At 40.4% G+C, this 5,721-nt stretch overlaps 1 non-coding gene across 1 annotated transcript; it reads left to right on the top strand.

Annotated features, from left to right (window-relative positions):
- The first annotated feature begins 559 nt into the window (after window positions 1–559).
- TRNAA-AGC (transfer RNA alanine (anticodon AGC)) lies at window positions 560–635 on the top strand. The gene has a single exon. It is a non-coding gene; the product is annotated as a tRNA-Ala (tRNA).
- The last annotated feature ends 5,086 nt before the right edge of the window (window positions 636–5,721 follow it).

Consider the following 5,721-nt stretch of genomic DNA (forward strand, 5'->3'; position numbering starts at 1 on the left):
AAGGCTCTCCCATTCAAGTGAAGAACAATTCTCAGAAAGGAGATCCCCGGAAAAAAAACAACATAAGTGAATTTTTTTTTCCATGGACTCTTGCCATTTCTATCTAAAAATCCATCTATAAAGTTCATGTAATATAACAACTAGTTCAAAGTCACTACCTCAGTGATGCCTTCTTTGACTGTTCTGGGCAGTCAATTGTTCAACTCTGTCCTTTAAAATTTTTGGTGTAGCATTTGTTAATAAAATTATAAATTATACTATAACATTAGTCATAGAGGATTATGATTTATCTGTGATCATGCCCTTCTCCTCTAAGAGACTGAATATTTCTTGAAGATTGAAAATCTAACATGCCTCACTGTAGTGTGAGGCATGTCACCATGAACACATGGTGCAGAGTAGATGTCCATGATAGCCATAAGCATTCACTAAATGTGAGGTAAATAAATGAGTAAGAATAAAAATAAAATGTGACAAGAATGGGAAAGCTGTGCCTATGCCCATCCATAAGGACCCACATGGGAGAGAAGGTGGAGAAAACCTTTAAAAATAATTTGGGGCCCTGGCCGGTTGGCTCAGCGGTAGAGCGTCGGCCTAGCGTGCCGAGGACCCGGGTTCGATTCCCGGCCAGGGCACATAGGAGAAGCGCCCATTTGCTTCTCCACCCCTCCGCCGCGCTTTCCTCTCTGTCTCTGCCTTCCCCTCCTGCAGCCAAGGCTCCATTGGAGCAAAGATGGCCCGGGCGCTGGGCATGGCTCTGTGGCCTCTGCCTCAGGCGCTAGAGTGGCTCTGGTTGCAATATGGCGACGCCCAGGATGGGCAGAGCATCGCCCCCTGGGGGGCAGAGCACCGCCCCTGGTGGGCGTGCCAGGTGGATCCCGGTCGGGCGCATGCAGGAGTCTGTCTGACTGTCTCTCCCTGTTTCCAGCTTCAGAAAAATGAAGAAAAAAAAAACAACAAACAAACAAAAAAAAAATTTGGAAGAGGTAAAAGGCATTCACAACAATAAGACCTACAGAGTACCTTGACTGCCAAGCAGGGTGATAGCAGAGAACCTGTGCTGAAACAAGCCCATAGCTGGGTCTGATCTGGGAGAGAGGCGGCAAATTAGCAACACAATAACTACTGTACAGACAGAGGTGTCAGAGGATGAAAGGGAGGATTTGAACAACAGCCAGCCCCAAAAGCAAGGAAGAGCTAATAATGGAAAAGCATGAAGTGTCCAGCACACTAAAATATTTGTGACCCACATCAGTGACTCTTGACAAATTGGCTGGAGTGCAAAACCCTAGAATTCCAATGTCAAGGTCATTAGGGCTTAAATCCAATTGTAATGCAGAGACAGGTGGAAAAACCCACATGCAAACTTACATTCTGCAGACTGAGCTGGAGCTTTTTTCTGTGTGGGAGGAAATCCTGTGTGAGCTCCACAGTCAAGTTGTTGGAAATGAAGAGGCTACAGAGAAAGGCCAAAATCTAGGAAAAATGTGCAAAAATAACTTTATCACCAGCATCTTCTCATTGATCAAATAAAAAATAGGCCACACTGAGTTTTCAAACAAAGAAAACAGAAAAGAAACTCCACGGTGTGTTTTCCAATTATCCTGTAGTGTTACAAGCAGTCATGCAAACACAAACATATCTACAGAGGTTAAACATTTACACTGAACTCAGCTCCAGAAAATAAGAACTACTAACAGATTAATTCATGTGGATCCTTTTCAGATAGCATATAAAACCATTCATAATATGGACAGTATGGAGATAGACTGTCTTTTCTCTCTAAATCCTCAGGACAAGCACAGAGTAAGTAATAAATATTTGTTCACTAATTTATTTTTTCATTCATTCATCCCATAAACATTTACTGTGCTTCTATTATATGCCAGGCACTGGGCTCGACACTGGTTGCCTATATAATGTGTGAGACAGACCCAGTTTCTATCTTTATAAAATACTCCTCTGTCATGGAATAGACAGAAGGAAAGGGAAAATATACATAAATAAAATAATTGTAAGTTTTGATAAGCACTAAAACAAAGAACAGAAATGGGCAACTACTTTAGCTCAAGCAGTCAAGGAGATCCTCTGAAAGTGTCATTTAAACCAGTGGTCCCCAACCCCTGGACCATGGACTGGTACTGGTCCATGGGTCATTTGATACCAGTCCGCAGAGAAAGAATAAATAACTTACATTATTACTGTTTTATTTATATTTTAGTCTGAATGATGTTTTATATTTTAAAAATGACCAGATTCCCTCTGTTACATCCATCTAAGACTCACTCTTGACGCTTGTCTCAGTCACGTGATGCATTTATCTGTCCCACCCAAAAGGCCAGTCCATGAAAATATTTTCTGACATTAAACCTGTCCATGGCCCAAAAAAGGTTGGGGACCACTGATTTAAACTAAGGCTCTGGATATATAAGAAGACCGCCATAATGCTAAAGAATCCAAGAAGCCTGAACCCGGTTTTAAGTCAGAAGTGTTTTGAGGGAGTTGCAGAAGAAGACTTACAAATGACCAATACAATATTTTTCATGTCCAAAACACTCAACCTCATTAAACATCAGATATACAAAATGAAAAGAAAATATGCCTTTTGTCTATCAAATACAAACATTTTTACAATAATGCCCAATATTGGCAATACTGAAGTATATTGCTCTAATTCTAAGAAAGTAAACAGGAGGATGACATCAGAGTAATGGTGCGGTAGGAAGTGATACCGATAAATCTCCCTCAAAACTCAACAAGATCTTCAACCAGAAACAGAAAAACCTATCCTTGGAGCCTCCAGATGTTTCACAATACATCCAAAGGTATGGTCGAGCGAAAAATTGGCTAAATATATCATCAAACCCTGAAGGAGATAGAGAGTAAGAAAAGCTCTGCCTTCCTCACTAACCTAAATAGGGCTGCTTTCACTGGGAACTGAGAATATAGAAACTAAGGTGGGCAAAAGGGGTGAATAGATCCAGGCCGTGGCACAAAGAGCAGAACCAGGCTGTGGCACGCAGATCCAAGCTGAGGAAAAACTTTGACTGTGGCAACCCAGCGGTGCACGCAGATAGTGGGCGAGAGATTCCTTTGAAAGCCCCGGGAGTGGGTGCCCATGTTATCCCACAGAGAGGCAGAGTCAGAGGCCTTTGTGTGGGCCGAAAGCGGAATCTACGGGCCGCCCCAGCACCCTGAAAAAGCCATGCACAGGGAGGGAGTGAGAGCCCATTCCAACGCTGGAACTTTTCCGTGCAGGCGGGGGTTTCACTCAGAGGATGAGACTTTCGGCCTGATATCCTGGTCTGCACACAGATAGTGAGTGAGAGTTTCATCCTAGTGCCCTGGGAGTGGGCGCACCGCCAGTGTTTCTGGATAGAGTGACAGAGTTAGGGGTCTTTGAGTGGGCAGAAGCCCCGCCTGATTATGCTAGCAGCTCTGACTGACTGAGCCTTACCTAGAGCCCTGTGCTGAGTGGAAATAGAGTGGAGAGTTGCCAGCTCTTTGAGCCTCTTACTATCCAGGCAGAGGCAGCAGCAACCCCATAGCTGGATTATCAGGCTACTAATTGAGGAAGGAAAGACTAGGAGAAAGGTTCCAGGAACACGGACTCTCTCACTGTCGGAGCCTATAAATGCTAATGAGCCTCGACTGCCAACGAGACTGAAGCACAATATGTGACATCGCCATAGAGACTTATCAACTGCAAACTTCTACCTGAGCGTGCCAAAGGGGCAGAACCTGGGGTACAGAGTCACTGACCAGGAAGAGGGAGAGAAAAGAAAAAGCAAGAAGATAACCTCTCAAAATCAAGAATAATCTGCAGATTTTATAACCTATCCCATTTTATTATATTTGTTTGTTTGTTTCTCGTATCTTCATTCTTGTTTTTTTTTCCCTCCTCCAATTTGGTCGTTTAACTCTCTGCCGGTCTTACTCTCACCTGTCCTTGAACTACATTACCCATAAGTGTTACATCTCCCATTATCTTTTCTTTCCTCTTCCTTTCTCTCTATGAGAGTTGCACTCCAAAACCCTTAACTCACTCTCTCTCTCTCTCTCTCCTTTTTCTTCTTTTAGTGGTTCCCTCTTTTCTCTCTCTCTCTCTCTCTCTCTCTCTCTTTCTTTTCTCCCTCTATATTAGTTTCTGCCTTTCTCCTTTACATCTCCTCTCATTCAAACCTCAATAATGAACAAATTATCTTATCTGGGACTCAAACTTATGTTTGTGGCATTTTGGGGGGTTTTTACTTCACCTTCTTAACTCACTAGCAGTGCTCCCATCCCTGGCTCTCCATTTTATCTAGTTCTTGTTCCACTAAATACAATAGTAATTTTTTAATTTGTCCCCCCATTTTCCTGTTTCTCTCTTATTATTCACATCATAACTCTTAGTCAACCAACACCTAAAAGCAAATCATTTTATTCTTGACCCAAATTTTTTCCTTATTTGCTTTTTGTGGATCCATATCCCCTTTTTTTTCTTTTTTCTTTTTTTTTTTTGTTTGCCCCTTTATTACTTCTCCCCAATTCAGGCCCTCCATTACAGGCATTGTTTGTTCTATATAGTACAATATAATTTGCAGTTTACCACAAGATTTTCTCAAGAAAGAGGGGAGAGGGGAGGAGAGGAAAAAAGGAGGGGGGGGAATAATTTCCTTTTTTTTAATTTTAATTTTATTTTATTTTTCTTTATTTATTAATTTTTTTTAAAAAACAACTCTTTGATTTTTTTAACTTTTTATTCTTTATTAAATCTCATTAATACTATCAACAAAACCACCCTCAGATGCCATTAAGGAAGAGAAAATCAAATATCATGGATACAAAAGAAAGAGAGGTAACACAGGATAGATGAGGAAAAGTCTATGGAGAAAAAATTTAATATATTGGAAACCTTGGAGTTAAACGACAGAGAATTTAAAATAGAAATCCTAAAAATACTCAGAGATATACAAGAAAACACAGAAAGGCAATTTAGGGAGCTCAGAAAACAACTCAATGAACACAAAGAATATATTTCCAAGGAAATTGAAACTATATAAACAAATCAAACAGAGATGAAAAATTCAATTCACAACCTGAAAAACGAGGTGACAAACTTAGCTAATAGAACAGGCCAGATAGAAGGTAGGATTAGTGAAATAGAAGACAAGCAACTAGAGGCACAACAGAGAGAAGAAAGAGACTCAAAAATAAAAAAAATGAGATAGCCCTACAGGAATTATCTGACTACATCAAAAAGAATAACATAAGAATAATAGGTATATCAGAGGAAGATAAGAGAGAAAATGAAATGGAGAACATACTCAAACAAATAATAGATGAGCACTTCCCAAGCCTGTGGAAAGAACTAAAGCCTCAAATTCAAGAAGCAAACAGAACTCCGAGTTTCCTTAACCCCAACAAAACTACTCCAAGGCACATCATAATGAAATTGGAACAAAACAATGGCAAAGAAAAAATTCTCAAGGCAGCCAGAGAAAAGAAGAATACAATATATAAAGGAAGGCCCATTAGATTATCATCAGATTTCTCAACAGAAACTCTACAAGCTAGAAGAGAGTGGACCCCAATATTTAAAGTCCTGAAAGAGAGGAACTTTCAGCCACAAATACTATACCCATCAAAGCTATCCTTCAAATATGAAAGAGAAATAAAAACATTCACAGATACAGAAAAGATGAGGAAATTTATCATCAGAAAAACCCCACTCCAGGA

The sequence above is a fragment of the Saccopteryx bilineata genome, unplaced genomic scaffold, assembly GCF_036850765.1.
Source record: "Saccopteryx bilineata isolate mSacBil1 unplaced genomic scaffold, mSacBil1_pri_phased_curated manual_scaffold_29, whole genome shotgun sequence".
Classification (NCBI taxonomy): Eukaryota; Metazoa; Chordata; class Mammalia; order Chiroptera; family Emballonuridae; genus Saccopteryx; species Saccopteryx bilineata.